This window comes from Platichthys flesus, chromosome 3, assembly GCF_949316205.1.
Source record: "Platichthys flesus chromosome 3, fPlaFle2.1, whole genome shotgun sequence".
Classification (NCBI taxonomy): Eukaryota; Metazoa; Chordata; class Actinopteri; order Pleuronectiformes; family Pleuronectidae; genus Platichthys; species Platichthys flesus.
In genome coordinates, this window is record NC_084947.1 from 22,074,888 (window position 1) to 22,096,756 (window position 21,869).

The window sequence follows — 21,869 nt, forward strand, 5'->3', positions numbered from 1 at the left end:
AAATCCATATCAGTTGCCAAAAGCACCGACGCAGGCTCCGCTCCTCACTCAGGAAATGAGTGGATGACGGTGGAAAGGTCCCACTTCACTGAGAAAAAATATAAATCACAATAACTTTATCCGTCAACGCCAACAAATGCGGAGGATTTTGTTTTTTGTCAGTTTCGTCACAGTGCGGAGACAATAGGACTCCAAAGCGTCATTCACTCTGCCAGAAACTTGGAAGATGTGTTTTTCTGACTGACTGTGTTGCCAGAGGCTTGGATAGCATCTGTGCTGTAGGCTGCAGTAACACCGTTCAGAGCTGGCAAACAGGTCTTTTCCTCTGGCACTGAAAATGTTAGGGCGGTCATGAGGTATTGCAAAAAGTTTCCCATCCATCTTACCAATGGGTGCAACCATTATTTCAAAGTGTTTTTTTGGGGCGGGGGGCCTGTGCAGGACTTCATTTATAAATTCTGCTGTGGAGAGGATGTGTTTCTTTACAGCATATCGACACACGCATTGGTTCTTATCACCAAAAGCTCTCAAATCTAATTGTCTTTCCAAGGTGACATCTTGGTCTATGTTTTCTACGTGTATTGCTCCTCTTTTTCATCCTGAGATATGATGAGATATTAGCATTCTTTTGGTCCTTCAGTTTTGCGTCTGTCGCATGTTTAAAACAACATGTCCACTCAGTGGTGGCGAATCCTCTGGAAAACCTCCTGCTGTTTTCTTGCATTGTTTCACTCGGACATTCTCTGGAGGAGAAACTCCAGAGAATGTCCGCAGCAAATGACACAGACATAAAGAGATCTCAGTGCGTTTGTGAAAGCAGCTTCATAAAGTGCATACTATAAACATTTTTTAACTTGTAATTAATTATAAGCCATTATCAAGACCAAACTGTGGTCCCCCCCCCCCAAAAAAAATATATAATGCTAAATAAATGATTAATAAGAGGTCATATAGTCCAACAGGTCAAAAGGATTTTTCACAAATTGGCAATTCAGAAGTTACGCTTATTAATGGCTTTTAATTGATCTGTAAAGCTTTAGTCCATCATCTATTAACATTAATGAAGCCATTACTATGTCATTTAAAAAGGTACAAACTTTAACAAAGTATAAACTGCAAGTGCAGCCATCACTGTTAAAATGTCAGTATCTTCTCAAAAGTTCATGACATGAATAGTAGCGGAGACCAGAAGCAATATTTCAAATCCAGGCCTCAGCATGAAGAATACAGATGCTCCACCATCAAATGTATATCAGTCACTTCTGTGGAACACTGAATAATCGATCCTTCAGTTGAGCTTGGATTGAAGACTCTCATGAGGATCTCAGTGAGAATTGACTCTGTCATGCGGCGGCGCTGATAATAGGCCCCTGCGAACGGAGCCCCTCTAATTTTAGCTTGTAAATCACAACCCACCCACAGCCCAGTAATGGGCTGCACTTAGAGAGGTCAGAGTTTACGATTAAATCACTCTGGAGGACAAAGACTGTAAAGTCAAGCTTTCCAGCTCAACCTTTTGGGCTTTTGAAAGGGGTGCGTTGTGGTGGGCGTGTTACTGCTGTGGGTTGACGCTCATTCCTAACATCAAGCTCTGACCTTGGCCAGATGTCCAGCGGGATGGAGTGTGTGTGCGTTTGTCTATATGTGTGCGTCGTCGGCCAGGTTTTCACGAGAGCACCCCTCTAATAGGGACTGGCAGGCATTTTGTTGGGCTTTATTGCCACATGCCTCTTTCAATCCTGCTGCTGATTAGAGCTGCCATTACTGGCACAGACACACACACATGCACACACTCTTACGAGGCAGACCAACACACTTTGGCACAGGCTCAAAGCTCGGGCCTTTGCATGTGATTAGCATCCTATTGCGTTGTCTTGTGCAGAGATCAAACGGAGCGTGGAGTTGTGCTCTTGTCGAGGCCGATTGGAGGAAGTGACGGTTACATAGTTGTTCCACTTTTATTCGGCTCATCAGGGTGCTGTCAGCTTAGACAATGTCGGATTTGGTGCAGAGCAATTAAAGGCCTGGGTTGCCACAATTGGGCCTGATGGGGAAGGCTCATGTAGAGACAGTGTGCATCAACACACACACTTCGTCATTAGTACACACTCTGCCATGCTCACACACGTGGGTGTAGGACACATCCGCCCCCACACACATACAATAAGCATGCAGGCGATAAGCTCAGAGAGTGTAGGTTTAAACTGTTAGTCATTGCTGACTCACAAGCGGCTGGCTGGCGTCCACACAGCCACTCACTGTGCTGCCTGTCAAACACGCAACGCAGGCCGCCAGCAGCTGGAGTTGTATGTGTGCGCGTGTATGAGTGTGTGTTTATGTGTGCAGGTGTGTTTGAAATCCTGCTTTTTTAACAAGATACCCCCCTCTCCCCTTTTCCTCCTCATCCATACCAACCCTTTTCTGCCTTTTGGCCTTGTGTGTGTTCTGTTTGTAGCTGGACTGTTTATGTATTGAGTATATATGTGTGTGCACTAAGCTGTCTACGTGTGTGTGTGTGTGTGTGGTTGTGTGTGTGAGTGTGTGCGTGTGTATGTGTGTGTGTGGCGCCTTGCAGGGATTTGGCTGATGTTTTCTCCCTGGATGAAGCCAATGGAAAGCTGAGGTCTGGATGACTTACTTATTTAGGAAAATTCTCCCAGAGATGGCCAGTAAGCTGCCGCGCTGTCACATAGTTGCACATGTGTGACTGTGTGTGTGTGTTAGTGCGTGTGTGTGTGTGGATGTCCCAGCCAGTGGCCTCAGTAGCAGTAGTATATTTAATTTTGGAGAGAGACATTTTTCCTAACAGCCATTAAAGTTATTCTGCTGCTGTTCAGGCTTCAGTAGACGTGTGGCCGGTTCAGTCCCAGGTGTAGACGCACACCGTCGGGTTAAGTGCTCTACCAGAGGATATTACACACTTACACACATGCGCTCGCTCAGATGGGCAGTTGGCCATGGCCATGACGTCCTTGATTAGGTCTAAAATTCACTTTCCAGCACATTTGATTAAAGTAACTCAATTTTTGTGACCCAGCCATCAAATAGTTTCAGATGCTCTTGATATTTTCTTGCAACAGGATTTATCCAAGCTTAGGGTGTTGTCTCCTTCTAGAAAAACAAGTCAACAGTAGGTTTCATATGGTCCTGCCAAATGAAAACCAAGAAGGATTCAATTATCCTTTATGGGTCATTTAGCTACTTCTTAGGTTAAATACACTGTACAATATGTGTTGGATGGTTTGAAAACTGCCTTGTCACCAAAATAAAGCAGGTCCTTTCCTCTACTTCAATTGCTACAGGAAGTTGGAGGGTTCTATACAATGTTTTTGTGTGTGTATTAGCATGGAGTCAATAAAGTCTGATGAACATCACAGCTTTTCCAGTCGATATCGTGCAGAGCTGTGTGCACAGAGTGTAACTGAGTTCCCGGTGTCTACTTTATTGACAGCAGGGAATGAACTGTGATGTTGTCAGAGGTTCTGGTTTTGCTCCCTGTGTGTAACACTAGCCAGCCCATATATTACCGACAGCACCCGCTTGGCCCTTGGCACTCTCAGTGTGATTAGTGAGCCACTGATGCTGACATGAATCTCAGCCTCCAGACACAAACTTGAACATAACACACAAACACACACACACACACACACACACACACACACACACACACACACACACACACATTGGCTCTGACTTGGCAGTTAGTTATGTGATCTGCAGTGTGAACCATAGGATCCAATGAACGTGAGCCTCGAGCACTGAGGTGTGTGATTGCGATGAGATATGTGAGACCTGGTACGTCCGAGAGTGTGTTTTCATGTGTATAATTCCACAGTAAACCCAGGCACATTTTTCACATTAGGCTCAGTTCTGGTAAACTTAACTGCGTTTATGCCATAGCAACAGAAAACCACCAGAGGAACAGAGAGCTGCAGAGTCCAAAGCAGAGGAAGATATCGTTGCTTGTTAGCCATGTTGCATCAGCCTGTGTCAAACTCGGCTTCACAAATGAGGAATGTTTTTTCACACAGTTGTGGTTTCGATTCATGTTTAGTGTAAACTTTTTGAACTGTTAACTAATGGGTTTGCCTGCAGAGTTGTCTCCCTCAGAAAGCGGATTTCTTTCTTTGGCATCTCTTTGAACGAATGTACAGTCTGAAAAACTAAATGCTAGAGGGGACTAAGTTCACAGAAGATATAAAGATGTTTCACTGATATACTACATATTTGGTCAAATTGAGTAAAGAGCATTACATTTCAAACCTAATTACCTCCACCAAGGAGGTTATGTTTTCACCTCTGTCCAAGTGTTGGTTTTTGAGTTTGTTACACAATAACAACTTAACAGATTTGATTAAAACTTGGTGGAAGGATGTGGTGTGGATATATACATTGTGCGGCCAGTGTGCGGATTCCAAGAATTGTGAGATAAAGTGTAATACAACATATTCACCGATTTCTAAGGCATATTAGGGATCTATGAGTCTGTTTAACCTTGTGCAGCTTGTCTCAGTTTCTGTGACATGTTGGGCCTTGGCCGAGATATATGGTTGAGTTTGTATACCACATAAATAAGACGGTAGCTAAACAAATCATAAGGCAAACATAACACCAGATACTTGTGAAAGTTCCTTTGTCTTCTTAAGCGGAGCGGCACTAAATGTAATCTCTCATTCTTATGAACGTCATGTGATTCGATGTGCTAAAAGTCATGCTGTCATGTCTGGGCTGATCTTTGTTCCACCATGCAGCTCATTTCAGCACTTTATTGTCCATATTGTAAAGCTACAGACCCAGGGAGTGAATTTAGATTTTTTGGTGAATTACGCCTTTAGTAGTCAAATCTGTAAATACGAAAATGATTGTGCTTGTATGATTTATGATTGGATATGGGTGCAGTTGTTGTCTGTAATACACAATAATATGACTGAAGCAGCCAGTCTCACGTGTGCACATAGAAGTGCGCAGATACACACATACACACACACACACATATTAACACACATACTTCAATTCCCGTCACTCATCACCCCTCTTTTCTTCTCTTCGTCTCCCTCTCTAGCCCAATGTGACCTTCATCTGAGTTGCGTGCCTCCATTCAACATTCACGAGGAAGACAGAAGCGAAAAACAACTTTCTGAAGAGGAGATTAAGAAGAAAGCACAGAGAGGCGCGAGGGAGGAGAAGAGAAAAACAAGTAAGAAAGTGAAAAACAGAACGGAGGCTGGAGGAGAAAAACAGAGCAGCTTCTTTTCTGCCTTGTCGGAAATCTTCTTCTGCAAACGGCACGACTGGCAGAGCGAATTAGACATCAGAACAGAGGAGGGAATATTGAGGCATGTAAAATGTGCAAAGAATCAAAAGAAATAAGAAAGTGAATATGAGGGGGAGAAGGGCAGCCTCTCATGAGGGGCGGCACTTGTCAAAACAGGATGTGGAAATTGCAGATATTTTCAGGTGATCCTAGAAAGAAATTATTCCGTTGCAAGAGAAAGAGCCGAGAGACACCTGAGCTGAGAGTTCAGAGAAAGCAAACAAAAGGAGGGAAAATGAGAGAAGAGGTTGAATTTGGATGAGATGCTGGATTTCAGATATCAAGGCGTTTTGTAAAGAAAGATGCTGAAGGTGTGAGAGTGTGTGTGTCTAGTGTGCACGTGTGTTGATCACACCTTTTTCGGATTAAGAGTTCAAATGAGGTAGCCAGAGTTCGCCTTAAGCATAGAAGTGGAACACAAACAAGAAAGAAGGAGAAAGAAGAAATGAGAAATGACCACGCACATAATTTCAAGTTTAGGCTTACAGAAAATTAAGCTTGTGATTTTCGCCAAAGTAGAAGGCTATAATTTCAACTTTTATAGTTTTGGTTTGATTTACCCACTGAAATCTCTGTAACCAGTGTCCGACAGCCCAGCCGCCTCAATCCAGATGAGAGATGTTGATCAAAGTTGTACTTCAGTTATTACCGTGCGCTCATGACAAATTTTAGTAGCAGTAAGTGGTATACACAGTAGCCTTTCCTGCCCTTGTTTTTACCACTCAGGCTACTAACAGGCTGCATTAATCCAGTAAATGGTGGTTTCTGGGGTTGTAAGCCCAATCAAATTGGTATGGCCAAGGGGAAGGTGCTCGGTGAAACCAGGGGGGGCTATATCCTTGCCAAAGCCAGCGTCTGATCTTGCCTGTGATAAGTCAGAGGATCTGCAGACATGAAAAAAATACCTGAGAACATAATGTATTGAGGAAAAAGTGAGTGAGAGAGAGAGTTTGACAGAGGAGTTTATAGACTATATGGACGAATAGCTCTTACAAATTGAAGAGCGAACGAGGACTAAAAGAGAGCGTCAAAAATTAGAGGAGGGACAATAAGCTGCTGCTCAAGTGAGAGTGAGACATCTTTTATCTTAGCAAAGACCCAGGGTTAACAATAAGAGGCTTTTACAAGTGAAATAAAAAAACTTTTAGTGGATATTTTTCATGAACAGTCGCAGTTGCCTCATAGTATTACATGGTAGCCACTGCCGGCAAGTACCACTCACTTACAGAGCCATGTTGATAAAAGTATCGGCCAGATTAATAAATACCAGAATAACCCCTCAATGCCAAGAATGGCCGGTGCTCTTTTTAGAAAATATGTAAATGCAGCCCTAATAACCAGGAGTTATTATGTATTAAGCATTTCAACTAACAGAAAGATTACATTACTTGAAGAATCTATCAGAGCCCATTTACTTTGATGGCCGCATCTATAATATAGTATCAACAGCCATGCTGCCTTTACTTCTGAAACCAAGCCTATGCCCTTGTCATCGTAGAACACTGGATATCACTCTGTGTGATATGTATGCCTGTGCGGCGTGTGTGAAGGGGAGGGGGGGGTAGTAGGTGACCATCTTTTGTTTGAAGTCTGTGATGAAGGGCTCTCTCATATACAATCAGTTGCCTGTTTGATCGAGCGGCCAGGAGCTTCATTAGACTTTAGTAAATTGCCTTGGTTGACAAAAGTAATTTGTATCCCAACTTTCACCCACAGAATACAGAGACATGTGGGCAGGAGAGGGACACACACACACACACACAGACACACACACAGACACGCACAGACACACACATAGACACACACACACACACATTGACACACGTAAACAGAAAGGCGAGAAAAAACAGCCTCAGGCAACACTGCTCTTCTCCTCATTCCATGTTTTTTTCTCTTATCATGTGTGTATCTATCTCTCGTCTCAATTCACTGATGCCTCGTTCTCTCTAATAATTCTCCCCCTCTCTCTGTCTGTCTCGCACATTTCTATCTGTGTTTTTCACAGTGCGCGTTTATCTCTGCAAGGATATTGGTTGCCGATCATAAATAGCTCTTCTTTGACAGGCCGCCATCATAGACACCAGGAAGGTTTGGGGGAGGGAGTGGTGGAGGCGAGGGGAGGGGGGGGGGGGGGGGTTGCAGGATATGACAGTGAGAGGAGAGCGATGGAGAGAGCCATAGAGAGAGGGAGGAAGAGGAAAAGCAAGAAAGATAGAGGTTGAGGTTGTGCACATAGATGAAGCGTGAGATGCTTCAGGTATTTGGAGATCCCCCCCCCCCCCCCCCCCCGCACACACACACAAATTTGCAACAAATGTTCACGTAGCCTTATGGACTTAGCCTCAGGTCTGCATTCAGAGAACTTCTTCAGATTCTGAGCAGTATATGACCTTTTCAATGTCATACACATATAAACTCATAAGTACCCTGTGACATTCATACACACACACACACAGACACTGGTTCCCCAACATCAGCCTCGATGAGGTGAACGTATTGGAACCATCTTCTTCCTGCATTCCTCCATCTTCTCTCTCTCCACGCAGCAGCAGCTCTTGACTCTCTATTGATCCCGGCTTATCTTCCCGTAAACCTGGACCCCGTTTCGCTGCTCCGCGTCTCGCCACCACCTCCCCTCCTTTTCTTCCTCATCATTGCTATCGATCAGCCCGTGTGTTCAACAAAGTAGAGAGCAGGCAGTGGTTAATGTAGAGCCGGGCCGAAGGATTGCTGCTCATGGTTTGCGTATCACCTTTCCCACCTAATGGGCCCAATCAGGCTCTAATAGACCCTGTGTTAGTGCACTCTCGTCTCACTGCTCTCCCCTTTCACTTCTCCTCTGTCTTTAACAAATGTTTGAAGGCACTGTAAGTCTGCTAGAGGCATTTTTTGCTGATGAGTGTTGATTTCGCCAACTGATCAGATAGCTGTCGTTTGCAAAAAAAATTTAATACATTTATTCATCCAGGAAAGGATTTGCCTCTGCTGAGTGTGCACGCGCTCGGAAAAGTCCTACTTTGAATTTGGGCAACTTCTCAGTAAGGGAAGATCACCTCTTCTGTTTTCTCCTTACCCCTCTCAGTCATTGTTGAGATCAGTGTTGACAGAAAGAAACTTTCTCATAATAACATTTTTAGCTGCATGCAAAAGTTGATGAGACTGCCATTACCTGACCATTGCCATTTTGAGAGAGGAGTTCAATCATCACAAAAATGAAAAGTTGAATTCATCAGAAGAGCTTGTGCTGTTGTGGCCTTGGATGGTCCCATGTGACAAGAAGTTTATAATTGTTAATACAGAAAACTTTTAACAGTATTGAGTTTGTTAACTTGACTGCCACTGTAAAATGTGCATAGCATTTTTACCAAATGTTAAAAAGCTCTTTATCTAATATTTGTGATATTTAACAAAACATGCACAGTGTCACTATAATGGACAGCTGACTCTGGCATTGCTCTCAATGTACTTGTGTAGTAAAAGAATATTCAGCGAAGATTAAGATGAGAAAAAATCGGATTGAGAGAAAAGATCTCATTTGGATTTAGAGGATAATGAAAAAGTGACCATCCCTAAAATGTCTATTATGAGCTCTTACTGTGCAGGAAAATTTACGCTAAGTTGAAGTTGAACCACTAGACTAGCTTGCAATTTGGATGGTTTGCAACAGACACTTTGGATAAAAATGTTGTAGATTTGTTTTCTACTTCCTAGTTTAGATCGTTTGGCCCTTTATCTTCATATCCTTACCTGATTTACAAATGACCCAAGCTCTAATTAGCTGAAATTATGCTTATGTACAATACAACCCTTACTTGTTTTTTGTGTATATGTTCAAGGTTACTAACTATTATTATTATCTAAGTTTTTATCCATTTATTTCATGAATACTACACATTTTATGTTGCTGCTCTTATAGCTTGAAAAACCTTGTCCTGAACTCACAAACCTCACAGCAGAGCCTGACCTAAACAAACTCTGAGGTACATGAGCAATTTAGTGAGAGAAACGCTCTGAAGTCAGATCAATCTAAAAGGTGAGGGTGGTTGGGGTATTGGATGGAGTTAAAGGAACTGAAAACAGCTGCACTGAGAGTTGATGCATTCGGAAAGAGTATCAATATGGGCCAGTGGTGCAGATGGGCTGCTTATATGTTCAGACAGCATATTAGACATGAGACCATGAAACAACTTTTGCCTCCTCCAAGTTTCCTTGAAAAGCCAAAAAACTAGAACAAAGATGAATATACATTATAACATCAGTATTTTATATCCCTGAATAAAAGACCATGAAAGCTTCAGCCCACAAAGTTTCTCGGACCCTCAACATTTACACTACAGTCGGCTGTCTCTCTCTTCCTTTCAGTCCTGTTTTTCCTCTGTTGCTTCTGACATTCTTTTCATCTCTCTGTCAGTGTAACCTCCCCCTCGCTCCCCACCTTCCTGCCGCTGAGGTGTGTGGGCTGTTTCTATAGGAGTCCAGCTAGGTGTAACCTTTCTGCCCTGTGGCACCTTACTGGGATCCAGGGCTCCGGGCTCAGCGTGAACTCCTGAACTTGACCCGAAAGAAAAGCTCGTAGAGCGCAGAGGGGAGAGGACAGAGAGAGTGGGAGGTTAAAGTGAAAGAGTGCTATACTGGACAATTAGCCCCCCAAGGAGCATAGTAGGCGGTCTCCTCAAGCCAGAATACACTGCGTGTGTTTCAGTGACTGGCATCCGGGGAGAGAAATTGAAGCCAGAGGGAGATAGCGTGTGCGTTGGTGGCATAGTGTTTCGCAATCACACGCCCAGCGGTTGTTGTTCCAAAGTGAGACAGTGCGCCGGGTGCCCGTAGGCCTCGATACGACCACTCTAATATTCAGAGCTGATTACGGCGCCGAAACATACAGTGGTGAATACTTTTTAATGAGCTCTGAAATACAACAGAGAAAGTTTTACAGCTTTTTTGTTTTTCTGGATCTGGCTGGTGGAGCAAAAGAGCATATTTGATGCATGCACTGGTTTCAACATATATGTGTTGAGATTGAGGATGTGCGCACCAAACATGTGATCAAACATTCCTTTAATGTTTTGTGTGTGTGTGCAGTGTATGTGCCTGTATGATGCTCATTCATATAGGTCTGTGTGTGCAAATGCATGCATTGCATTGTGTGTGTGTAGTGTCTATATTCAGTCAGTAAACTGAACAAAGTATAGCCTTATTCTGGATTTGTGTGTTTCTAAGTTAAGAAGCCAGTTAGCTGCCTTAAGCAAGTCTGATCGACCCATGACTACACAGTGATTATGGACTAGTGTCTGCACCCTCACACTCACACGCAAACACATGTGCACTCATATATGCGCATCTATTACTTGTCAGAGTGCTATCCCAGCATCCCCTGGGCCTGCACACAGGGGCAAGCAAGTCAACCCAGCTAGTGGGCACGTGAGTTTTCCATTTTCTCACCGCACGTGTGTGCTTATCAGAAAAAGAAAGTCAACCACTAAAAGGAAGAGGGAGACATGGAGATCGAGAGGCTGAGAGAGAGGGAAAACACAGTGTAACTGCACATCCACTAAGTAACCTGGTTATTGTTGACTTTCTGCAATAAGCACATTTCTTTGATGTCACATAAATGAATACACTGGTCTCCTCAATCAGGTTAAAGGATCAAGCAGCTATAGACTGATAAACTCGCATAGACCTGTATGTCTTTGAATGGCATGTGTATGCCATGTAATGAAAGATAATAACCACATATAACCAGTAATAAGGAAGCAGATGTTCAACCGACCAATCAGCCGAGAGGCCAGTCCAGATGTCTGTGATCTTTGAATTGGTAATTCTGTAACAATTCTGACATTTAGATGGAACACTAAATTAAGGATATTTATAAAGGAGCTTGAGAGCAGAGAGAGTGAACCAAAACATTCAGGTTACACACTGTCAAATTAAAACATTTGCAGAAAGATGATAAAACGCTGTAAAGCTGAAGGTACGATAACGTGTCCTTTCAAATTACATGCAGCCATCTGAAACCATTGTGAAAATACATTTTTGTTGGTGCAGCTTTAATACCTGATCACAGACTTGTGAAATTATAAGGTCATCATTTTGTCCTTGGATAATGTCCAGACTGTTCCTGGTAGCTGCATCAAATATATTCATACCCGTCAAATCGAGTCTCTGGTATCGATGAAGCTTTTGTCTCTGATTAGTTGTGAAATACTGTAACTCCATATCACATCCACCCCCTTACAAATCCCAAAGCACAGATGATCTCGCCATCTCGTTAACTGGACGTCAGTCTCTCCGGTTTCATCTCGCCCTCTCCTCTTCTACGGCTACCTCAGGTCTGAGCAGGTGTTTGGCTCGCAGGCAAAGTCCAAATCAGATCCTTTTCATCTGGAATCATCTGGAGCCCCCTGGCACTGTTGGGAGAGATCAGAGTGCCGATCAAAGAATTAGAAGCTGACCACGCCTGGACAGCGGACATGGAGCGGGCGGTGGTGTGTGGTTTGGTTGGTGGGGGATGGGGGTGAGCGAGAGCTACAATAGGGATGAAAGCTTGAGATGGAGATTTGAAGGCCTGCACAGTCTCCCAGGGGAGAGACATGAAAGAGCAGGGTACTGCGGGGGGAGGCAGCAGGGAGAGAGCCTAAGATGTTACACTGCAAGCTCTCATGGGAGTTTTTTTTTATTTTTTTGACATTTCCATTAATTTGCAGTAGGTTGTTTAAAGTCAAATGCTGTGCTCAGTTCCGCTTCAGTTTGAGGTAATTATGACGGGAAGCGAATTCCAATCACCATGAGAACGGAAAGTCGATGACATTAACTTGATGCATTTGAAATGCTTGATGCCGTGCCGCTGGTTAGCAAATCATTAATTGTATGCTAATAAAGGAAATCATGCGCTCAGGTGCATGAAAGTTGATGAGCGGTTTCAAAAATGCTTTAAAGGGGTTTTTCAAACACCTTTTTTTTTAGGACTTGAACATTGTGTCGGGGTTTTCAGAAGGACATGACACAAAGCAACACAAAGCACGATCACAGCCTTTCACATTCATCTTGTACAGTCACACGTTCACACTCTGCATGCAGCTGATCAAACCGCTCTTTGATTATCAGTCTTTCATCTGTGCTAACTCAACACAAACACAATGCACACAGTGTGCCAGAACCAACCCCCCTACACACAAACACACACACACACACACACGTTGTTCCATAAAATGAGGAAGTCAGCATAAGCACATCTGTAGCATCTGTATTCACAGATATCCTAGTTAATGCTATCTTTTCGATGCAGACTCTCTCAGGCGTGGTAGTGCTTCAAACCGTGCAGACTATCAAACACGCACACATACTCTACCTGCTCTAAGTGCTCTTCTGTGTCTTAAAATGAACACTCAGACGCTGACAGCCAATGTATACCTACTTTTTTAAATCAATGCGGAAGGCATGCAGAAGCTGTGTAATCTAATCTTTAGGCAATGAAATACGGGAAATAAGGGAAACCGTATCCACAGCGCAGGGGACGATGTAACCTGACGTCTTCTCTCATTTCTGTGCAGCAGTGATTTCAGTATAAAGCTGCTTTCAGACATGCGCTGAGGTGCGGACAATTTACTGAAATGTTCTAGAGAGGCTAAGAGTGAGAACGCAAGTGTCTGAGTCAGTTTGTATTTATACATTGTTTTCTAGGCTTGAAGACAGTTTATTGCCATTCAACCCTTCATAGACACATCCATACAGTGCATCAGCACTTTTTTCCAGGGGCTTTCGCCAACTAGTATTTTGGTAACACACACAGTATAAATGCCCACATCAGCTTAGGACAATCGAACATCATGTTGGCTCTGTGTCGATTCTCCATAGAACGTGATCCAGGCAGTGTGCATGATGTGGTAGAGTGTGTCCATACCTGCTACGTTAGCCCCACTCTTTGAATAAAAGCATCAGCACTGTTCATCTTTCCTGTCAATACTTAAGAAAAATCTAAGATAAGTGAAATGTAGAGCAGTTTTATGTTTTCATCCAGCCCTGTTGAATGCATGGCTCCACAGCACAGCGTGAATAAGTGAGAGGAAATAACAACAAAAAAATAGACTCCACGTTGACTTCCTTCACTTCACATCCCCCAAGTCATACATTTAGCAGGGAGTGCTGTAACCTGATATTTTTTTGATAGTTGTGATTGTATGAGACACATGTAGCTTGATTCACAAAGTCAGGACATCAGTGTTAGTGAGCAGAAGGATCCAGAGTCATGATCTGAAATCATGGATTAATAACTTAATGTGATTATCAGTTATTGTGAAGAATAACAGAGACAATCACATACTGTACACACACACACACACACACGCACACACACACACACACACACACACAAACACACAAGCAGTGGCACTGCTAAGGGGGAACAGGTGGGGACACCTTGATACAATAAAGGCTACAATCAGAGTCTGTCCACTTTTTTTATTAAAACCCTTATTTAGTCAATTAAGGCACAATTGTAAAAACTGTAACAGTCAATATAAGATTTTCATCTGGCAAGATGCGGCCGCGACACTTGGTGAGTTTATGATTATATTCAAGCCGTCAAAAAAGCTGTCAGCTTTGCTTTGACCTCGTTGTATTTCTCCGGAAGTTTTCTCCAGTCGGTCTGAAACTCAGCAGTTTCCCAGAGCTGGATATCGAGGTCAGCACTGAAACTCTTCTCCTGTACCAAGAGCTCCAGATTTTGATTTAGCAGATTCTCTTTCTCCTCTGTGAGATCGGATTCCCGCTCAGTATATTGTCATCTGCTACCTTTTTCAAATTTGTCATTGTCGCCACTTCCTCACTGGGCGCCTGATAGTCGTTGTTCATGATGAACATTTCTTTAATCTTCTGCAATTCTTGTCTGCTCTTTTCTTCATTCTCCTTTGCCCTCAGTTCTGCAAGGTACAGCAGAAAATGTAGCTGTTAGCTGTTAGTCATTCATCTCGTGTGCCATTATGGTCTCTTCCTCGATTAAATGCACTGTTGAGTTTAGTTGTTCAGGTGATTACTCTGTATATAACCCTTTGATACACAAACTATGTAAACCCTTTTTAATGCACCACATGGGTCAAAAATGACCTGTATTGATTTCCTATGCTATTTCATGCATGGCTGAGTGCTATATTCGTTTCCAGCCTATTCTCCTGTCTTCGTATGGAAAAGGTTTCTTTGATGCCATAGAAGATGAGTCTATTAAGGGCAGCTAAGTTTTGGAGGTTTTGGTTCTATGGTGCTAGATGAGAATAAATAATAGTGTTTTATGTTCAAGGGATATTCAAAATCTGAAGTACATTTCCTGGTTGTCTGTCCAATTGTTGTTTTAAGACATTATCTATGTGTGTACTTAAATGCAACTTACCGTCCAAGCCCGGCCGAGCCCCATCAGAAACCGACCTGCCAGGCGATCTGTTTTATGTAACTGAATCCGACCCATCTCCGTGTTTTCCAATCACATGAAGCATAAAATATCAGCTACCATGTCTGAACCTGACCCAAACCTGTATATCAGTGATTCTCAAATGGGGGTACGCGTACCCCTGGGGGTACTTGAAGGTACTCCAGGGGGTACTTGGGATTTTTTTTTTTTATATTTAAAATTAGCATCCATTCAAAAATCCTTGAAAAATTGTTACTTAACAAATATTCAATATAATATAAGTGTAAGTTTATGAACTACATTTTATATTCAGTAGGCTTTTCAATTTAATTATCCTAAAAAAACTGAATCTCCCCCATACCGATGGTTTGACCCAACCTGGCACACGCCACCGTCATCACCTGTCATCACCTGCCTTGAAAACTTCAACAATGGAGTCGAGTTGAAGTGCAGCAGCAATACTGCTGAAACACGGAGGGACAAGTACCAAAGAAGGCAAAACCAGAGCAGAGAGCCCCCCCAAACAACACCGTGAGAGCTTGTGCCTCTTCGAAGGGGCGCTAAAACGTAAAAGTTTTCCGTTGTGAAGTTAATGATTCATAACAAGAAGTCCGCGTCTCTACCGGTACCCTTTCAAAATAAAAGCATGTAATACAAAAGCGGAAATGAAATTGTATGACCTTAAAGCGAACAATTATTTCACAATAAAATTACAGAAAGGCACTTCACCAATATTAACATTAACATAGATTGGATTATTTACACTTTTTTGTTTTTTTTCTGTGGGGAGAGATTAGCCAGCAGTGGCATTAAGCCACCACATCTTCAGCGGTATCTCCAGACAAAACATGAAAGTCATGTTGCTAAGCCACCTGAGTTTTTTAAGAGGAAACTTTCTGAATTCAGGTCATCTCAAGACACGATGCGAAAAGCCTCCCAGAAGCAAGCGGAAACAAGCTACCTGTCATTTTAAGATGATAAATATAAAAAAAAATATGTTTTGAGCTAATCTTTTATTTAAAACTAAGTTAATGATTATTTTTTTGGGAAGAAGTGTTTAGCTATAATTAAGTTCATGAGTTCAGTTTGAGAACATATCTTTATTATGATCCCAAAAGAGGTCACTTTAAGTTGATAATTATTTTGATGTGCACAAATCTTTATTTATATTGAGATAATAATAAAAGTCTTTAGTTATTTTTATATCTTTTTATCTTCAAATAGTTCAAGAGAGACCACTACAAATGAGCAATGTTATGGAAATAGATGGAGTTTTAAATTTTAATGTGTCTAGTTACAAGGCTTAATAAATCCCATTACATCTTTCTTTCAACCAAAAATGCTTTGCGCTGGTCAGGGGGTACTCGGCAGAATTTTTTCTTCAAAGGGGGTACGTCACTGAAAAAAGGTTGAGAACCACTGCTGTATATCATCCCAAAATGCCTGGCCCGGGTTCCAATGGGCTTGGCTCGGGTATCATCACTTTAATCTGGAACAAGTTGATTGATGGAGTGACAAAAAGCTGACACTGCAATGCACCAGGGCGTTGTTAACACTCATGAATTTACTTTAAACAAACTCTTATTTTATAACTACAATACATTTTACATCCATGTCAGTTCTGAAGCATTACTAGTGTTGGCTTCAGTACTGAGTGGCTGTTAGTGCCTTTTAGACTATCTTTGTGTCAAGAACTCCACCTTGAATTCTCCAATGATTCATTGTTGAGCATCAGCTATAGCTATTCAATATTACTCAACTATTAATACACCAGCACTGCGCCAACTTCTCACCCTGTTGATTTCCTAGGGAGGAAAAGACGGTATAAAAGCTTGGAACCGCTGTCATCCTCCTGTCCAGAAGGTGTGAAATCGTTTGATCCAGCTTGTTCTATTTAGGTGAAACGGCTTTTGTGTGAGTGAGAGATTGCACTTGTGTGTGTTTGTGTGTGTTTATTTAAATGCTGCTGGTGCAATAAAAGGTGGAGGGATAAGGGAGGGTACGGGCTGCAGGCAGGAAGGAAGGAAGGAAGGAAGAGAGCTGACGGTAGCTGCTGTGTTTGTTTTACAGGGAGGCGAGAGAGGAGATGAAGGGTGGGGGGCTGTCCGGTGGTCCATCCATACATAAGTGTATGTGTGTGTGTGTGTGTAGTGGGGTGTGGGGCAGTTACGGGTTAATGGACATTAGGTCTGTCCCACTATGATAGTAGTCTGAGTGGTGGATGCTACGCCCCGGCTCTCTTTAACTTACAAAGGGGGGCAGGGGTTGAGGTTATAGGTCAAACAATGCCTGTGAGGACTAGCAATCAGCTGGGACAGCAACAGAGGTCAGTGTGTGTTTTTTTTTTTGTGTGTGTGTGTGTGTGTGTGTGTAGTGATATAGGAGGATGGGAAAGAAAACGCTGCCAGGAAAGGTGAGGTGAAGAAAATCAAGGGCAGGAAGAGGACAGTGGGAAACAGAGAGATGCAGCGGTGAAGAGGAGAGGGCAGACAGATTGGGTTCTGTCTGTCTGCCCCGCCCCCCCATCCGCTCTCTTCGAAGAACCCACCCCGCTTTGCTTCTCTCTTGAGGGACTCATCTCACCTCCATACACTCATCACGTCAAACAAATGCACGCTGAACACACGCAGGCGAAAAAGACGCATGTGCACATGAAACAAAACTCATCGACAGGCGCAGCCACACCAAACCACTCAGCAACCTAATCAGAACATGTGGCCTACATCTCCGCATGGTTTATTGAGCTCTCCATTGTGGAGCGCTGACTGACATTATTAGGCTGCAGTGTCTCAGCTCATTAGCTAAACCAGGCTCAACAACACCAGCAGCTAAAAGATGATTTGATACCGCCCGCAGAGTTATGTGACACGGCAGGACCTTAAAGAGGACGTGGTGAGAGACGGAGCAGGCGAGTCAATTTGTTCGTCTGCGGTGAGGGAGGCTCAATCTCGCTTTTAATGGCCCAGCGTGGAGCCGTAAGAGTCGCTTTGATATAAAGAGAAGAGGAAGGAAAAAGTAAAAGAAAAATACATCATAGACTGACTCCAACTATCTCCCCCGGCGTTCATATAGTTCCCTGAAGATATAGCCTGCAGATTCAGTGTGCAATATTATCAGCAGAGTGGTGTCAAGTTTAGACAAATATTCAGCAAAACTGAATGAAAAACCGAACTGCAGCAAGCCAGTCTGTCCTTAGTTGATTGTTATTGCTCCATAGTGACTGACTGGATTTTATATATTGGCACTGTATATACTCCCTCTGCTTAATGCTATTAAAGCAGCTAAATTAATCACACTGACTGAATTGAGGAGTGTGCCTTTGCTGGTTAGTAAAAAAGTTTGCACAGCTACTGCACAAGCTAGTGGGGTAATCTGTTACCATGTTTATTGACCACTATGTTATATTACAGATGATGGTTAAATGTAGTGCATTTAGTCGATTAATGTATCACGGTGCACTTTGAGGCAACTTAAACTGACCTGGCTTAGATTTTGAGCCACTTATAACTTCTGTTTCAAGAGATAACATATAAAAGTTCATAGAGCATATGTGTTGTGCTACTTCTGTATTTCTTCTAAAGTACATTTTTTACACTGTAGTAGTCCTTCTTGCATTTAGCAGCTGTAACTGTGTTTATTTCAGTCTGGATAATGTGTTTGATTTCCTCATACTTTTCAACAGTTTGCTCCTTGTTTGTGAAATATGCAGCTCTGCTGTTAGTTCACTCGTCCATGTCTGTGATTGGTCACATGCAGTAAGCCCCACCCCGTCAGGCGCTCAGATCTTGAAGAGGGAAACATGACTAAAGCCTGAAACATGCTTCTGTGTTTTCACGGGCCCGTAAGCGCAAGAGCCCTTCCGGGTCCCTTACGTGCTTATGTATCCCTCCTTACGTGCTGACGGGTGTCGACCCCCTTTTCTCAAATTTACGGCAAAGCTCCGCAAGCTCACTCAGCCCGCAAGGCTGTGATTGGTCTGCTCTACATCCCTTCTGGAGCTGCATTTCCGGTTTCATGTCCCATAATACCGGCAGAAATCACGGAAGATTTAGAAGAACGAATATGGACCAAATAGAAGAGCACTTGGCAGAAGATATCTGATAGTATGATCACTTGTATAACCTGTCACTGACTGGTGGATTTGTCCGCCAGAAAAAGGCTACGAGGAGCCGCAGTGGCTATGTAAATAAACAATCGACGAAGAAGAAAGAAGGCGTCTCTAAGGTCATCTTCGACAAAAAGCATTACTCCGCCTAGTGTTCTGGCGCGGAATGGCTTTGTAAGACGCGCAACGGTACGGGAAGCATGAATGAAAACGAGTCTTGCGCCACAGCGGCGTGAAAAGACGCAGACGCAGTCGCAGAAGCACGTTTCAGGCTTAACCGAGTTGATAACCAGCTTCATGTGACCGTCTAGCCTGATCGCAATCGTTTGGTCAAGTTCACCCGGATATTCTGGGTAGGTTGAACTCGCTTCATAGTACAGTCCCCAGATTAGAAGACAGAATGTTCCAATGTTAAAAATGTAGGTTTAAAAGTTTAAAATGTCATGGGGGGGTGGGTGTTAAAAGTAGGCGGGGGGTCCCTCCATGCATAAGGTTTAAAAGAAAAACAGTGGACAGGCTCAATGTTCAAATAGCTCTGTCTTATAGGTGATATTTCATTATGACTTTCCAAACCATTGTTTCCTGGATTTGAAAATCAACATTTTGTATAATTTACGATAGATACCAGAAAAGAGTAAACAGAGGAATATGAAATAGTAAAAAGTTATAACAAATGGGAAATAAACAGTAAAAACAAATGAGAACAAGGTTAAAACTGACGCTTTTGTTGTTAAAGGCAGAATCTCCGTGTCCTCCAACGTCCTTTTCATCCTCATCTTTCCCTGTAGTGTTTACATGCTGCCTCTTCACTTAATCTGGCCTTTAGGATGCACACTTCCCTTTGTTACCTCTCTGCGCAGACTTAGAAAAGTGCATGTGGAGAAAGGGGGAAAAAAGGGATGAATTGCAAACCATGCAACATCTCCAGACGTGTTTTTTCTTATTTTTCCATAACTCTCCTTCCTTTTCTTCCTCTTCCTTTCAGCCAGCCCTTCATCTCTCGCCCCCCCCCCCCCCCCCCCCCCCTCGCTCCCTCCATCTCAATCTCTTCTCGGCTCACTCATGCGTTGGCCGGCAAGGCCTCCAGCATCGATCCAATAAAGCTGGTAGTCGGCACTGCAAGGCTTGGAGAGCTTTCACCCAAACCCAGCATTTAAGCACGCTCATTTAACAGCACACCGCTATGATCTGATCTAGGGGTGGAGGGTGATTTGAGAGAAGCTGGGGTGAGGGGAGGGTGGAGGTTTTTTCTTCCCTCTTTCAGCCACTTGTTTTCCTCTCAAAATTGTTCAATAACAGTTACATTGGTTCAATTATGGCACACAGACACGAGCACATGCACACAGACGCACACACACCTCAATATCTTAATTATCTCCACTGCCAATCAGCCAAATATACCAAATGTTTAGTTTGTGTGTTTTTTGCCAGCACACACAATTATTATTCACAAGTGGGAATAGATGAGGGGGAGGGAGTAGGAGACATAAAATGTGCTACATATCGCAAAGGTATCTTTCTTTCTTTTGCCGAGATAAAGTAAACAGATTGACATTTTGTGCCCATTAACAAGTCAATGGGTTCCCTTCTCCTATGAGCATGACAAAAACAACAGTCATCAAGACCATCTTAAAGGTCCAGTGTGTAAGGTTTAAGTGAAAGGGATTTGGCAGAAATTGAATATAAAATAAGCTGCAGCATGCAGCCTCACCAGTAGATGTAAAATACTTGAACATGTAGTTTTTCTACATCCCAACTTCTTGGCACTGAGCATCTGTCTATGTCTTCTAGTTGGAATTGAGGCCTGAGACTACTCTTGTTAAATCTTCAATTGGATTCGCTTAAAAACATACAGTGGCACCTTGTTGGAATATATTAGAGAACATTTATGTATAAGAAAGTTATAAACAATAACAATATAAGCTTACACCTTCAGAAAATATAGATTATTAGAGGAATAAAGCCTTAGCAGGATGTGAAAAACATTGTCCATGCATTTATAATCAGTCAACATGACTACTCTATTATTGTTAACAGGTCTCTTTGAAAAATTTAAAAAACTTTTGCAACTCATTCAGATCATGGATAATATCATTTCTGTCATTGTCTGTCAGAACATTTCAATATAAAAATGTTTGTCTATTAAGCAATGGCTGGATTTGGGCCCAAATACATTTCTGCTCTGCTGTTAAGTTAAGAAGACTTTCCAGATCATCTGGGTCAGCTCTGCTTTGTGTCCCAAGAGTCAAAACTAAACATGGACAAGCAGGGTTCAGTTTTTATTCTGTGTGCATTTTGTATGCCCTACAGATATGGAACAAACTCCCAGAGAAGTAGAGATCTGCTGCAACTCTTAGTTATTTTAAATTTAGGCTGAATGTATTTATTTTTGCCACAGGCTTTAATAAATAAAATATGTACATGTATATGTAAAAAAAAAATGCTATGGTCTTATTTTAGTTTTTCCTCTTTAATTGATGCTGTTCATGTTTAACGTCAAGTAAAAGCCTTGTTGTTGTAATGCACTTCACAAATAAACTTGCAGTGTCTTGCATCATCAAAGGCATCATTTCCCCTCACTGATATGCAGCAGCAGAGGGTGGGAAAGCTTACAGATTATATTTTCATGTGTGCATTTTGATACTTATGAAGACAGACGTCCTGATAGGAATACCAATGTTAAGAAAGATCCCTAGATCGTAATATCTGGAGTAGTTAGGTTTAAGCATTAACGTTACACTTGAGTTGGAACTGTGGGTGACCTTAAAGGGGACATATTATGCCCATTTTTTAACAAGTTTATATGGTTCCTTGGGGTTTTAATGAAATGTCTGTAACATATTTTGGTCAAAATACCACAAGGATTGTTTAAAACAGCACCCTTTTTACCCTGTCTGAAACAGCCCTCCTCAGATTGACCTGTTTTGTGTGCGTGTTCCTTTAAAAGCTCATGAGCCAGTTGGCAAAAATGAAGTGAAGTGCTTTGGCAAATATCGTATCTATAATGAGTGTAGGGGGGGTGGGGGGATGAGATGGGGGGCAGAGACTGA

The 21,869-nt window shown here is 42.5% G+C and overlaps 1 protein-coding gene across 1 annotated transcript in view; it reads left to right on the top strand.

The window, feature by feature from the left end:
- Positions 1-21,869, top strand: part of sema4c (sema domain, immunoglobulin domain (Ig), transmembrane domain (TM) and short cytoplasmic domain, (semaphorin) 4C) — a 95,157-nt gene that overhangs the window by 27,554 nt on the left and 45,734 nt on the right. The window contains exon 2 of the mRNA XM_062384671.1: positions 5,063-5,197. The gene's annotated coding sequence lies outside the window, so the exon portion shown is untranslated. The remainder of the gene's footprint in view (positions 1-5,062; positions 5,198-21,869) is intronic.